At 35.2% G+C, this 16,016-nt stretch overlaps 1 long non-coding RNA gene across 2 annotated transcripts in view; it reads right to left on the minus strand.

Moving 5' to 3' along the window:
- LOC116658538 overlaps positions 1 to 16,016 on the minus strand; it is a 160,113-nt gene that overhangs the window by 25,480 nt on the left and 118,617 nt on the right. For both annotated transcript variants that reach the window (XR_004313805.1, XR_004313804.1), the window contains exon 3: positions 3,583 to 3,691. This is a non-coding gene — a long non-coding RNA (uncharacterized LOC116658538). The remainder of the gene's footprint in view (positions 1 to 3,582; positions 3,692 to 16,016) is intronic.

Raw genomic sequence — 16,016 nt, forward strand, 5'->3', positions numbered from 1 at the left:
ATACATTTGTTTATATTATGTTTTAGATTCACACATAGTGATACCATACAGTATTTGTCTTTTTCTGTCTGACTTATTTCACTAAGCATACACAATATTCCCTAGGTACATCTATGTTGTTGCAAATGGCAGAATTTCATTCTTTTTATGTCTGAGTAACATTTCATTGTGTGTATATTGTATATATGTATGCCATATCTTGGCAGTTGTAAATAGTGCTTCTGTGAACATTGAGGTGCATGTATCTTTTTGAATTAAGTTTTTTTTTTTTTCCAGATAAACACCCAGGAGTGGAATTGTTGGATCATGTGGTAGTTCTAGTTTTAGTTTTTTGAGAAACCTCCATACTGTTTTCCATGGTGGCTGCATGAATTTACATTCCCACCAACAGTGCACAGGGTTTCCTTTTCTCTACATACTCTCCAACATTTGTTATTTGTCAGCTTTTTGATGACAGCCATTCTGACAGGTGTAAGGTGCTATTTCATTGTTGTGATTTGCATTTCTCTAATAATTAGTGATGCTGAGCATCTTTTCATGTGCCTGTCAGCCATCTGTATGTCTTCTTTGGAAAAATGTCTATGCAGGTCTTCTGCCTATTTTTTGATTGGGTTGTCTATTTCTTTGATATTTAGTTGTATGAGTGGTTCATATATTTTGGATATTAACCCCTTACTGGACATATCATTTGCAAATAGTTTCTCCCATTCTGTATGTTGTCTTTTCATTTTGTCAGTGGTTTCCTTTCATATCAAATTTTCATTTCAAAATGATGTGTTAGAAAGAAGGTCCAATTTTAAAATGACTTATCTGAAGTCTCAGATAAGTGAGTATCATCATTTGTGTAATACAAATAAAATCCATTTCATTGAATTAGCAAGATGTAGACAATGCTGGGACATTGCGGCTCCATTTTAGGCCAATCAGGAGATTGATCTGTGTGATTTTTAAAGAAAAAAATCAATTACATAATCTTCGATTCTTACTGGTTAACTTCAGAAGCTTCTCAAAAGCTTATTAGTGGCACAGCTGTTGGATATGATTACAATGAGTATCTCATGATTAAAATGCCCAATATGAGAGGAAAACTTTGAAAACAAAACCTGAGATTTACCTAAATATTTGAATATCTAATTATTATAGCTATGGTTTAATATGTATATGCAATATACATATATAACAATTATATATATATATATATAAAAATATATATAACAATATATATATACATATATAACAATTGAATACACATAGTTATAAAAAATCAGGAATAAAAATCTTTCACTATAACTACAGTATGGTGACATCATAATAAAAATAAACATAGTTATGTATTTAAGAGAAAACATTTTTCCCAGTTCCTAGTACAGGGTTATTAAAACTTCTGGAATTTCCTGAATGACAGGTCTTTTGTTATTCATTACAAGCTCCTTTCAACCATATCTGAGTTTATGCTAGTGAGGTGACAGGGTAACCCTTGGAGGATGGGAGCTGAATGTCAGAAAAGCCAAGGAATGATTAGAGGGTTAGAACTTTCAGACCCACTCCCAACCTGTGGGAAAGAAGGGACTCTGGAGGTTGATTTAATCACCAGCAGCCAATGATTTCATCAATCATTCCTACCTAATGAAGCCTCCACAAAACTCCTAAATGATGGGGTTTGGAGAGCTTTTGAGTTGCTGAACACATCGAAGTTCTGGGAAGGTGGTGAGCCCAGAGAGCACATGGAAGCTCTGCACCCTTTCCCCATAATTTAACTCCATGTGTCTCGTCCATGTGGCTGGTCCCAATTTGTATTCTTTGTAATAAACCGTTATAGTGAATTGTTTCCCTGAATTCTGTGAGCTGTTATAGCAAATTATTAACCTTGAGGAGAGAGTCTTGGGAATCCTCGATTTGTAGCCAAGTTACACAGAATGTAGGTAACCCTAGGACCCACTAATTGTGGTTGGAGTCTAAAGTAAAGGGTAGTCATGTGGCATTGAGCCCTTAACCTATGAGGTCTGCACTAACTCAAGGTAGTTAGTATCAAAATTGCTTAATATGAGGAGAAAAACCACACACTTAGTGTCAGAATTGTTGTGAGTAGTAAAGAAATACTAAGCCATCATAGAACTTCAAAAAATTAAGTAGTTTTTCAATTAAAAACTTTGTGAATGTTCTTTTCCCTTTGATCTACCATTCAAAGTTGGCTTACATTCAGACTAAAATACCATCTGTCTCATAGATCAAGACATCTTAATACCTTGACAGGACAATCTTAAGGGAAGCTCAATCACTGTTGTCCATAATTACTTCTCTTAAAACTACCTGATCTCTTATGACATGATGAGGTATGTAAAGAAAATATTATTTTAGTAAGATGAATACCGGTGAGTTAAAAGTGGTGACTTTAAAATTGTATTCAGAATTACTTAACATAATGATTTGTTAACTTCATTTTTTTCAGAACTTTGTGTATATAAGCATGACTATTACCAGATTCTGATATTTTGCATGTGAAGATTGTTAGTTATCCAAGGTCATACTCAAATATCTTCCATCTGTCTTACCACGGATGACATTTTCTGCAGTGAACAGGCATTTGTAGGTGTTGATTTATACATCTCAAATTCTCTTAATTTACATCCAATTCAAATTTAACCCGACAAACATCTTTTAACATTACAATACATATCTAATATTATCTTAGACACGGCTAGGTCAGTTCATGGGTGAAATAGATGGTGGCTTAACCATGTGATTTACTGGCAATAGTAAACTGGTCTTAAAACAAAAAACCACAGAGATCTCTCAACATCTTTTAAGGCAGGTAAGACACATTATTCAATAAGTGAATCAGTTTGCATTTATTAAATTCCTAACATGAAAATATGAACAAGCACAATTTTGGAAACTGCAGGAGAATGTAAGCATACAAAATGCTTCCACTGTCATTGTCATTATAGTGTAATCATGGAGACAGAAACACTAAACATAAAATAGAGAATCGTATGACAGTGCCTAATTACATCCTAGAATAGTCTAAAATGAGCTTCATTTTTTAAAGGAACTGTCTTCGATAGGTCTGTTAAAATGTAAAAAGATAGGAAATTTTCAACTAAGTAGCTAAACAGTTATCACTGCTGCTTTAACACTGTGAAGTTATTAAACAGGCAAACGTGTAAATATTGCATCGAAATCTGTTTCGTCTTTGTTTAGGAGGGATAATTTCTCTAAACCTGAGTAAGAATGAGGACACGTACTTACGACAGATTCTATCTGTCCAATAACAATTAAAAATTGGAGTAATTTGAGCATATAACTTTGCATTCAATAAAAAAAAATGTTCTGGAGAAATATCCTACTGAGTCCCAATCTGCTGAACTGTGCTGTGATGGTTGAAAATAGAGCTTGCGATAAAAGTCTCCAAGCAAAATTCAGCACTTGGGAAAAGCAAAGAGATAGGACACTTTGTTTCTAGTACAGAAGGAGGGTTAAAGTGACAGGGCCCATACAGTTCAGCAACACACAAATGTTAGTACATTCCAGTCCTTAAAAGGTTCCAGAAAGTTGTCTATGTATCAAAGAAAAAGCACCTACCCAGTAGAGTCAGCTGCTGTATCTGGTAATAGAAAATTGCTGACATACCAGCAACACTACCATCAAAAGATGAAGGTAAATCGCTTCTATATTCCTCGTGTTGGCAACTCTGGAAAAAAAAAAAAAAAGCGGGGGCACAAAGCTTGCTTTCATATTCAAGACATTGTGCTAACACTTTTATGTATACACTTTAAAACAGAATGAAGATGCAATCTATCAGTTGTATTATGGAAACTGCATTCACTTTTCTGTAGTGATCAGTTTATTTCTATTGTTTAAAAAAAAATCTTTGTGGTGTACTGGAATTAGGTAGTCAAGGTTAGAAGAGAATGTTTAATGAAGTGAAATCTCAGTTGATTAAAGGAAGAGCCAGAAAGAAGATAAGTAGTGATGCCTTTAAAATTGTTTACTTAAAAAAGATAGAAAGGAAAACCTTACCCTCTTCCCCCTGCCTTTCTTTGTCTCTGTCTCTCTCTCACTGTTTTTTCCTCCCTCAGCCGTGGCACTAAGTACATGTCTCCCATCTACCTTTCCCTGTCCAAAGCTTGGAAAAAGTAAAAATCACACACTTGAATTGCAGAAAGAGAAATTTAAAATAACTAAAACTAAAATAAAGACATTTTGGGCAGTAACAGTAATTGATATTAAAATAGATGGCTCTTTGAGGTTGTATCATGTCTTTCCCTTCAGAGAAATAGAAGTAAAGAATGAAATTCTGATTCCTCCTACAATTTAGATATAATACTGACAGAAAACTGAGGAAGGAATAGGAAACTTCTTGAGGTCTTGTCGCCTCAATTTTTAAAATTATCTGCATGGCAATCAATGGTAAAATAGGAGCCAGAAGTATGTAAATAGATTGCTTAAATTAAATAGCTGGACATATCTGAAGTGGGATTAAAAAAAAGTGAACTTTTTATTATCTTCTTATAAGTGTTCTATGACACTCAGTAGTTTGAAATAATACTCTGTTGGTAAAGGTTTTCATAACTCTACGCAAAGTGGAAATACGTGAAATAAGAAGGTTGCTATCTTAATAGTAATTAATATGTAGCTTAAAAAGGACACCTATAGATATGTTCTTACAACTGGCATTGAAATTAAGAAGCAATTTTATCTTCCAAGGCATTTTCAGCCCTTGACTATAAGGCATATCTTAACATATTTATTGTGTGTAGATTTCTTCAGTGTGTCCACAATTCCTATATATACCTGCTAGAGAATACATAGTCACTCAACAAACAACTCTTCAAAGAATGATGTGATGCAATATTTACAACAAACTCTATGGGTCTTCATTACTGAATATATTGTCAGAGAGAAGGTTACTGTCCTGTCGCAGAAAGAATCCAGAAACAAGACACGGAGGTCAAGAAAGCAAAGCAAGGATTTATTTAGGGACAGATATTATGCTCTCCAGGGAAGAGCGGGCAGACCTAGGTGGGTAACTTCCCCTAGTTTCTTTGGCAAGCTGCTTATATGGGTGTAAAAATGAGTGGGCAGAATATTCAGTGTCCGGGAGGTGTTTGGGGTTATCTTTCCTGATCTTCAGCCCAGCTCCATCTTCCCTGGGGGGATGGGGTTTGTCTTTATTTAGTCTTGATCAGAAAGTCACTTGAAGTCATGATGAGCTAAAGGTTACATTTGGGTGGTGGGGATTCCTTCTTGTCCCATCTTTCTTTTTTTGCCTCCAGGACATTTGTCAACCCAGAATATATGGTCTCTTATCCGTCTGGAGGTTCCTGCTTTTCTTGGTCTGTCCAAGGACCCTTGTTGTTCATAAGATGTATGGTTTTCTGCCATTTGGCCCATCTCCCCCTTTCCCGGCTCATATCTAGCTACCAGCCTGCTCTAACAATGTCCACCCAAACCAAATGTGGATGAAGAAAATACTATTAATCAAGCACTAATAAAATATGATAATATACAAATTAGTTTCTCCAGCTAGTGTAATTCTTGTCAACTCAAATACATAGAGTGGATATGAAGGAGCCGGGCTAAGTGTGTGATTGGTAGGAACAGGGGACTTGACAGAAAAAGCAACAATAACCTGATGAGTTCATTGAATTTGCTCTTGAAACAGAAAGAACAAAGGAAAATCAACATATCTTTGTTTAACATATAGAACTTGGTACCAGGCTGTATTTGCGTTTCTTATCTGTTTTCTTCACCAGCAGTGTAACACCGCCCATATTACACATAGAAAAAGAAAAGTGCAGTAATGAATAAAGCCTCTCCATAGTCACTGGGGCACAGCAGCATGGCAGTCAGTGGCAACGGAGAGCAAACGTATTCAGTGGTTATAAGAACTGTATATGATTTTCAGTGTTGACACTCCAAAAAGTAAATATAAAAAAGGATTTCTCAGTGATACAGCAAGACAATATGCCCTAATAGTCTGAACCTATGGTGAATTACATAATTTGTAGAAATGTATGCCATACTATATCATGCTTGTGTGTGTTTATGTTTTTATATAGTATTTGCATGTGTTGTGAAATTATTAATATTTGCTTAATTTTAGTGGTTCATCTGTAGGTCCTTTGGAGTTTTCTAGGTGTATCATGATGTGGCTACAAATTCCTTTTTTATACATTTTGTTGTTGTTAATATTATTTTACTTATTGCAATGGGCTAGGTCTCTGTCAAAAGCTGTGCAGAAATGATGGCAGGTTTTCTTTCAGAAAAAAACCTATTTCAGTATTTTCCAATCAAGTATGATACCTTGATATGATTTATAGATATTTTTATAGGAGAAAAACTTAAAAAATTAGATTTCCACTTGCGTTCCATTTCTTAAGAAGTGTGAGGTTCTTTCAACATGAATTGACATTGAATTGTACTCACTGCTTTTCTCTTTGTATATTGCAGTAAACATATTTTTTTCCTTCCTTCATTAAAGTGAATTACATTATTATGCTAATTTTGTATTTCTTCAATAAACCTACATAGTTTGTATTTTTATTTTTATATATTGCTTCAATGTGTTTGCAAATATGTTGGAGAATTTCTGCATCTGTGTTACTGAGTGATATTCTGTAGGCTTTGTTTCTTACAGTATCATGTGTGTTTGCACACACACACATACATGCACATATGTAGGCACATATGATCATATAACTGTTTCGACTTTTTTCTTGTGGCAGTTTTGATAAATGTTTCTCCTGGATTATTAGGACTCTTTCACCTGAAGAACACTCTTTAGATTTCCTTTAGTCCTAGTATGTAGTTAACTAATAGGCTTTCTTTTTTTTCCTGAATAGTATTTATCTCACTGTTATTTTGAAGGCTATTCTTATTGGGTATAGACTTGTAGGTTGGCAGTTTTTTTTTTCCCAGCAATCTGAAACTATCATTTCCTTCTTTTTTGTTCTTCATTGCTTGCTGCTGTTGTCAGCTCTCAGTGTGTCTTGTTGCTCATTTAAAAATAGTGGTATTTTTTTTTCTAAGATGGCTTACAGCACTCTGTTACTGGTTTTCAACAATGATACCATGATATGTTTACATGTGGCTTTCTTTTATTTTTCCTGCTCTTGAATCTGTGGTTTAGTGCCTTTCATTAGTTTTAGGGAAAAAAAATCAACTGTTATCTCTTTAGATATTACTTCTCTGCTGGCAATCCATATATATAACTTTTTTATTATCTGCCATATGTCTTTTAATATCTTTTGTTGCATTATACCTTTTTTTCTTTCCTACTTCAATCTGTGTATTTTCTTCTGACACATCTCTCAGTCTACTAAATATTTTATCATTTCTTTTTTGTTTTCAAAAATAACTACTGAGTTTCATAATTTAGCTACTGTATTTTCAGTTCTAGATTTTCCACACAGTTCTTTTTAAAGTTTCTAGTTCTTTGGAAATTTTCCTAGTCTCACCTTCTATTTCACTGATTATTAAGCATTGTTACTCTAATGTTCATAGTCATTAAGTCTCTTATGTGGTCTCCTGTGAGTCTGTTTCTTTTGATTGTTTAATCTCTATTTTTAATCAGGTCTTCTATGCTTGAGTATTTTTATTAATTTATGGAAATTGTGTGTAAACAATATTGAAGGTATTTTTAGGTTCTGGAATGATGTACTTCCCAACATTGTAAAGTAACAATAAATCTAAAAGAATAGAATATTTTCCTTAAATTCAGATAATCTGATGAGCAAGTATGAACTTAGTAGGTTACATATGATTACTTGAACCAGAAATAACACGATAAGTGAAGAATCAAACATGATGTGGGGAAGGACTCATTGGAATGATAATGGCTTTTATACTGTATGAGTCAGAGCTGTAGAAAGGTGTTGAGTAGAATGCTGATAAAGTTGACTTAAGTTTTAACAGGATTACGCTGGCTGCTGAGGGAGAATAGATTTTAGGTGAGTTAGGGCAGAAGGAAGAAAACAGACGTGTTTTAATAATACACTTGGGAGATAATAATTGATTTGGATATGGAGGTACTAGAGCTGGTGAAAAGTAGCCAGATACCTGCATCTTTTGTAGCATAGCAGGATTTGCCACCTCAAATATGCCACTTTCCAATAAAGAATAATTTTCAGCTGAAGGTAACTGAGAAGCAGATATAAGAATAGCTTTCTACCCTCTCCCTCTTTTCCTAAAAGCAGGACATACATTTACAAAGGTGCCCCTTCTCTTTTCTCCATAAAAAAGGGCCAAAGTTAATCACCAGAGACAACTTTAGACCCTTATCAACCCAAAGATGGCACCAGAGGAACCTAGGTAGCAAACTTCACTAACTAGCCTTTATCTACTATTAGCTTCCCCTGACGTATTTACCTTCTTAGCCTGAAGACCTTGGAAGTCTTAAACTATTTCTTTACAAATGTGTTTTTTTGATGTTGTTAAGGATTCTTTATAAGCCTGAGTTCTAAGCCACCTCTTATGTTACTCATCCCTGAGTTTCTTCCGTGTATATAACACACCCCCAGCCAAGAACCTAAGATGGGTAGAGAAAACATTTGTTCTCCCCAACACTTTTCAGATAGAGAGATGATGTATTGCTGGTTTGGATGTGGAGTATGGGGGGAAGAAAGAAGGGCTTTAGCATTACTTTAAGTTTTTTGGCCTGGTAAACCGAAGATTGCAGACGACAACACCTAAGATGTGGAAGAATTTTGCAGAAGCAGGTGGGTAGGTTGGACAAGAGGATTTTTTGGCACCCAATTAAAAATATCTAATAAGAAATTGGTTCTGTATATCTGAAGTTTCAGGGAGATGTACTAGTTAGATTATAAATTTGTAAGTTATCAGCATGTGGATGGTATTTAAAACCATTTATGCAACTGGGTATGATCACTGATGAAATAAAAACAAACAGAGAGATAGGAAGTGGTCAGGGAATGTTATTTACAAGTGTGTCCCCAATTCTTAACTCTCCTTCAATTTGTGCCCTTTCCAATGTGACTTCATAGTTCATTCCATTGAGAGGTGGCACTACTCAAATCCCTTGGAATCCTGGCCATGCTTGTGACATGCTTTGAACAACATGTTGCAATGGAAATGTCAAGCCAGGCCTCTAGACACCTCACGTGCTTCTGATTTCTCTTTGTGAAGCTGGGTGAGGGCACATGAACAAGCTTAGGCTAAGCCTGCTGGATGCGAGAGTCTTGTGGCTCAGTCACCTCTAATGTCCAGGCCAACGAGCCAATCAGCCTCCAGAAGTGAGTGAGGCTATTCTGACCAACCGCACATCAGACAGCACATCAGCTGCACACATATGTATGAATAAGCAGTAAAACCCACAGCACCTGTCCCAGATCAGCAGAACTGCTCAGAGGACACATGGATTCCTGAGCAATAATAAATATTGTTTTAAGCCACTGAAGTTTCAGATAGCTTATTACTCTGGGATAATTATAAGAATCAAGGAAGGAATCCTGAGAGCACTGTAGTTGTTAAGGGATTAGAGAAACGAAAAGGAATCAGAGAAAACTAAGAGAAGCCAGTGGGGCTGGAAAAAAAGCCCAGGTATTTCTGGTGTCTTTTAACCAGGAAAAAAAGTATTTCCAAAGAAACAGAATTATCAACTCTGTCAGGTAGTGCTAAGTCAAATAGGATGAGGACTGCAAATTGATCACTGCATTTAGTAACATAGCAGATGTTGTTGGCCTGACTTCAAACATGCTTCCTTAACCACGCTGACACAATGAGAAAGAGGCAGATATCATGACAGACACTGAAGATTACTATGTGAATTATAAATTGTAAAATTTTTAAATTTTAGATAGTCTCATTTTAGCTGAGTATATATGTGTTTTCTAGTATAACCAAATATGTAAGTCTAAGATATTAAACACAAACTAAACCTTTAAATTGTTGCTATAGACAGATTTTTACTCTTTATTCATACAAAAATAAATAAAACAATAAAATTCAAGCACCCTTTGGCTGTGTAAGCCATCACGTGTGACTTGTACACTCCTTTCATGAAACCAAAGAACAGTTTCATGCATGAATGGATACCAGCCTGTAAATAAGATTCCAAGAAAAAATGTGATGTGGAAGGAACTTTTTTAGCAGAATATTTTTAAGGGCATGAAAGCATTTCAGTTATTTTGGCCTATTAGTTATATTAAAGATAGAACTTCACTTTTATATATTAAAATAATTTTCTAGACCAATATAAAGAATTATACTAAAATTTGCCATTAAAAGGAAATCATTGGTATTTATTAATAGGCTTTATTTTTTCTAAAAGTGAGATTGGTGGGTTATTTAGGCAGCGGTTTTTTTTGTTTGTTTGTTTTTTTTAGTGATTTTGCTGAGCCTCACATAAGATTAGTGAATTCTGCATCCTGAGTCAGCTTTATCCCTTTGTTGCCCAGGAGGCCGAGTTTATCTTCTCTGTTTCCTGTGTTAACTGCCCCACCAACACTGGGATAGAGAACATGATGCTGAGAGTCTCTCGCTCAGTATTTAACGCAGGTTTGAAGACAGAATACTGAGGCACTGCTTGTAACCTTGGTGCATCCAGACCTAACAATGGTCAGAAAGAAATAATTACAGCCACTTCAAAGTGATTAAAAGCAGTTCTGTGCAAAGGGGAAGAATCACCCTAATTGTGCTCTAGGGAAGAGCTGTTTCAGAGGGATAGCGATGATTACTTTGAAGTTGAAGAAACCACTCTGGCCTCTCAGCAGGCCTCCCTAAGTAGAAATATATAAGCTCTCATGGACTCACGGGAGGGAGTAAACTGAATACCTAGTAGAAGCATTGATTTCTTAATCTCACGAGGTAAACCTCTGCAGAACAAGATGCAAAAACAAACCATGTGATCTCAACTTAAGTGACCCCACTGCATTAAAACTAAATTAGACCAATGTCGATAAGCCTTAAGAAATGAATGTCCTTCTAAAGGAAGCAATAGTTTAATTTATAATTCTGCCTAAAGGTTTCTCTGCTAAAAAAATAATCAAATAGAATAGATCTAGTGTTTTCTGTTTAATTTAAAATAAAATCAAATGAATATGATAACTGACCAGTAGTGATTACATATTTCAAAAGCCCACAGTGACATTTACTTACTCAAAGCTATAGGAAAACATACAATTTGTCTCCCAATTGTATTCCGGTGCCTGAAAGACAAGTGTAACCCCTGCATTTAACTTACTGCCAAGAAATGAATTAAAAACTAGGGAGAGGCATTCATGTACACAGATCTGACGCTCAAAATTTCCTTTATTAGTGATAGTTTCCATTGTGACTTGATCTTTGTTATTTAAAAATACATACACAAATGCTGCTTTGTTCTCAAGATGTGATAGAAATTACATAAACTAGCAATAACTATACCTGCTATTTAACTATAGTAATAAGACTCAAGACTGGCCTAGTTCAAGGATTCTCTTTGGTATAAACATCTTATTCAATAATATTTTAAATACTTCTTAAAATATGTTCTTTTTTACTCAGATTATTAAAAATTCATTGCTGGCATGCTCATTGTATACTATTGTTGATTTTGAAAAAAAAGATAAAATAGAGAATAGAATTACAAGTGTTCGGGACACTGAAAATGTTATATCACTCTTGTCTGTAAAAGGAAAATTTAGTTTGTTTGCAAATCTTTTTTTTTATTTTATATTTTACAAAGGTAATGGTATCTTAAAATAGAAATGGCTTCTAATTAAACCTTAAGGTATAAAACCATATTCATAAGTATTACAAATACCTAAATGGATAATTTAAAAGTAGTGTGTAGATGGTTATTTCTTCTTGTTTTAGTTATTTAGAAACAAATGAGAAGTATCAGTGGAAAAGACTGAAGATATAAACAAATATTTACATGAGCAATTGAGACATGACTGTAGCAATTTATAATCACTTATTTCATGTTATCCCTTAGTGTACAACATTTTTTGCTTTTTACTACTTGTTTAGAAAGTTAAACAGTACTGCACATGTTAACAACGTTTAAAGATTAAACAAAAACCTTCTAGTTTATGGAATTCTAAAACACAAGTACAGACTAGTATTAGTTTTCTGCATTCTCTATTGACTATGCTAGATCTCTTAAGTTTATTTCTCAGCAAGTGCTAACAGAATAATACTATATGGAATGGAATGTTACTTTTTTCCTCCTCAAATTTTTACTCATTGTTGACTGTTACTGGAAGACTACCATATGGTATAAAATAAAGATTTCATTTCAGCCTGCTGCAATATGTTGTATTAAAACCATAAGAAAAGGAAACTTGGCTATAAAGGTCATAAAATTGCTAGAATGTACCATACAGAAAAAGAAGTTATTACTGTCTAAGTCATCTCGTGAATATAGTGATATTCATTTCAATATGTGTGCTAAATGAAATAGGTTTAAAATATTTTTAAAAGATGCTTTTCTTATGCAAAAAATAAATAAGACAAGCAGTATGGCTGGATATTTAAGAGCTCGGGGTCCATTCATACATTCAGTAAAATTTATTGATTACCTACAATATGGTAACCACCAGGCAGAAAGATGTACAAACTCAGAATCAGTTCTCTAGAGGCTTATAATCTACTAATGGTGTTTGCAGATATATGATCAAATAACCATAAAAATGAAGTCGGTTCTATTTCTAGTAGACGTTTGAAAATGATGTTCTATGGATCCAGAGAAGAAAGTACTTAACTCTGCATAATGATTCAAGGCCGACTTCCCAGAGGAACTATCATTTCAGCTAAAAGTGTTGTTTCCATTATTCAAATCCCCTCAAGTGCCAAATCTATATGTCCATATGTTTAATAAAAAGAAAAAAAAAGAATGATTTCACAGCTTCTACTCTTGTGCCCCCACAATCCATTTCTACAGAGCAGCCAGAGTGATCTCTTCAAAACGTTGTTCCAAACAAGCCATTCTTTTGCTTACAAAGTCTGTGGTCACTGGCTCTCATACCATGATCTGTAAAGCTGAACTTATGCCATGTTCTTAATGATCCTCTGAACTTCCACTCTTCCTTCACTTAGTCCTTACTCTAGACATGTCTTTGGGGCTGTTTTTCATACATTTAAAGGCACTTCATGATGGTATTCAAATATCTTAATCCTTCACTTCATTCCAGTATCTGCTCAAACGTAATCTTGAGTGAGAAAACACTTCCCTGATTACCCTATGAAAAATTTCATCTTCTGGCCTATTGTGGTATAATAAAAAATAGATATTTGGTCTTTGTCCCCACGTCCTGGCACAGAGCTCGTAAAGCCCTTGGGAGCTCTTGTGTGATGAGTGGTGGAAGCCCTCAGGTAGCTTCAATCTCGAGGTTGATCTTGTTACCCAACTCAGGTTCAGCAGCTCACTGCTCAAAAGCCAATAATTGGAGGCAAGTGTCAGTAGAAAGGAAAGGTGCTTTCATCAGAAAAGCCAGCAATCTGGGGAAATGGGGGATTCATGTCCAGAGAGCAAATCTAAAGATTCTGCTCAGCCATGACAGTTTTTAAGGAGAAAAATGGAGGTGTGGGGAGAAGCTGAGCGAATCACTGAGGCAGGAGGTTGGGTTCTGCATTGTTCTCCATTGTGTGCAGACTGGCTAACTCTCTCTTCAGATGTTATGTTGCCCTGTGATCTCTCTGTAGGATTGCTAAGGGGGCTTTTGCAGGTAGAGAGCTAATCATTCTTTAACTGTTTCATTCTTCATTCTTTAAATTTTCTTTATCTAGGAAAAGAATCAACAGGTGATACAAGGCATTGTGTGCATTCAGGAGAGCATAAGCCAGGAGTTAATTTCAATTGCTTAGTGATCTCATTCCTATAATTAGATTCTTTTAAGGTCAGAGGGGGACAGAAATGGGTGAACAGGAAAGGGGCAGAAGAGCTGTTTTCAGTCTCCACAAAGATTAAGCCATGATTCCAGGGTTGGAACCTTCAGTCTCAAGCCCAATCTACCAAGAGGGGAGAGGGTACAGAGACTGAATTCAGTCACCACTGACCAGCGATTTAATCAATCATGCCTGCATAATGAAACCTCCATAAAAGCCCCTAAACACCAGGGTTCAGAGAGTTTCTATGTGGGTGAACCCAGTGAGTGTGCAGTAGGGGTGGTTGGCCTCCCTGTGCGCTGGGCACGGGAACTTACGTGCAGCAACAAAAGTGCTTTGTTCCTACAGACCCATGATAGCAAGAGACTCTTCTGTCTTGTTCATCACAGATCCCTGAAACCAGAAACACTGCTTTGCATATTGTAGGCATGCAGTAAATTTTGCAAATTAATATATGAATGAATGCAGGACTGCTATCTGACAATGAATGACTATATTACTATTTCATCATTGGTCTCACAGGATATAATGAGTATATTAAAAAAACAAGCATATGTTTTGTCAGGGTGCATTAGTCTTGTGAAGCAATACTACCAAATGAAGGATGAGAAATGAAGTACTTTGTAAACCAACTAACAAAGAATCCAAAGTAACACAAGAATCAAACAAGAGAAGGAAAATATCTTTGAGTAAAATTATCTCATATGTTCCCTAAAAGCTGTTCTTTTCATTTTGAGTTTTACAAGGTTCATTCCTTGCCCTGAGATAAAAATTATATGACTTTCCCCCTTGTTTGCTTATAGGCTATAAGATCTAAGGATCCCAGCAGGTTTTAGCTTCAAATACAAAAGGAGTAAATTCCCCCCATATGGTTTTTACATTATCCATATGAGGGTAATCAGAGAAACCAGCTAGGGAAATCAAAGGGATCAGCTGGAGACTTCCTTTTGCTAGAACTAAACAGACCAGTTCAAACAGTATGCTTCCTTGAAATGTCAGTTTGCAAAACCAACTCTCTCTGTGAGAATGGTTTATATTCAAAAGTATTAAAAGTATTAAGACAGTCTTCTCTAAATATAAGGTATATTTAAATGTGTTGACTAAAATATTTGTAAAATGTCTTTCTGTTACCATTTTTGTTATCCAGTGGCCTCAGCAGCAGACCAAAGCCTAACAGTAGCAAATTTTGATTTGAATTCTTCTTTCCTGAGTGAATTTTTCCTATGTTGTTCTGGCCAACTACAGAGATTTTTAACAGAAAATATAACTTAAGTAACAATATCTAAGGCTGTAGTATTTTCACATATGTAGGTGGGATCTTTTTCTTATGCAGATAATTTATAAAGTCTTTAGTGAAAAAATAGTGTCCAGCCATACAATACTGTAAGTCAACTCTGCTTCGATTGAAAAAATAAACAATGCACTGTCAGGGAGAAGTAATTTTTCCTCCATCCTTCTAGGTTTTGTGGCTGAGAGTCCCCTGTTACAAAACATACATTAACAAGAGAAAAACAAACAAGTTTGATAACACGTATACCGCCTGAATACATGGGAGATACCGAGGAAAACTAACACTCCCCAAAATGGTCCAGGCCACCATTTTGAATACCATCTTTAGTTAAAGACAAAAAGATTTTAAGGTGAGGGGAGGCCAGCTATGGAAGGTCACCAGAAAAAGCATGGTTAACAAGGCTAACGTGTGTTATGCAGGTTTAAATTGTTATCTTCTCCACTGATGAGTCTCTGGAAACTTAGAGTTATCATTCTCTCCCTGATAAAAGTACATTTCCCTCACAAAAGGGCAATGTCTTCTCTATTTTCAGAGATTCTCCTCTGTCTGCAGCTTCTCCAAAATAATCAGCTCAAATAATCCTTATGCCAAAAAGGCATATTTTAGGGTGACATATTCTACTACTCTTCAATACCAGTATTGGTTTCCTATTTTTGATAATTATTCTGCAGTTATATATAAGGTGTCAACGGAAACAGGGGGAAAGATATAAGAGAATTTTATGTATTATTTTTGCAACTTTTCTAAAATTAGTTTGAAACAGAAACTTAAGATATGAAAAAGAATTTTAGCTTTTAGCTAGATAATTAGTAGACTACAGTGTAAACCATAGGGAAAATATATCCTTAAAATCATGAGACGAGAAACCTATTTAGGGAAATCGAGTTTTTAAGAA

Source organism: Camelus ferus, chromosome 2, assembly GCF_009834535.1.
Source record: "Camelus ferus isolate YT-003-E chromosome 2, BCGSAC_Cfer_1.0, whole genome shotgun sequence".
NCBI lineage: Eukaryota > Metazoa > Chordata > Mammalia > Artiodactyla > Camelidae > Camelus > Camelus ferus.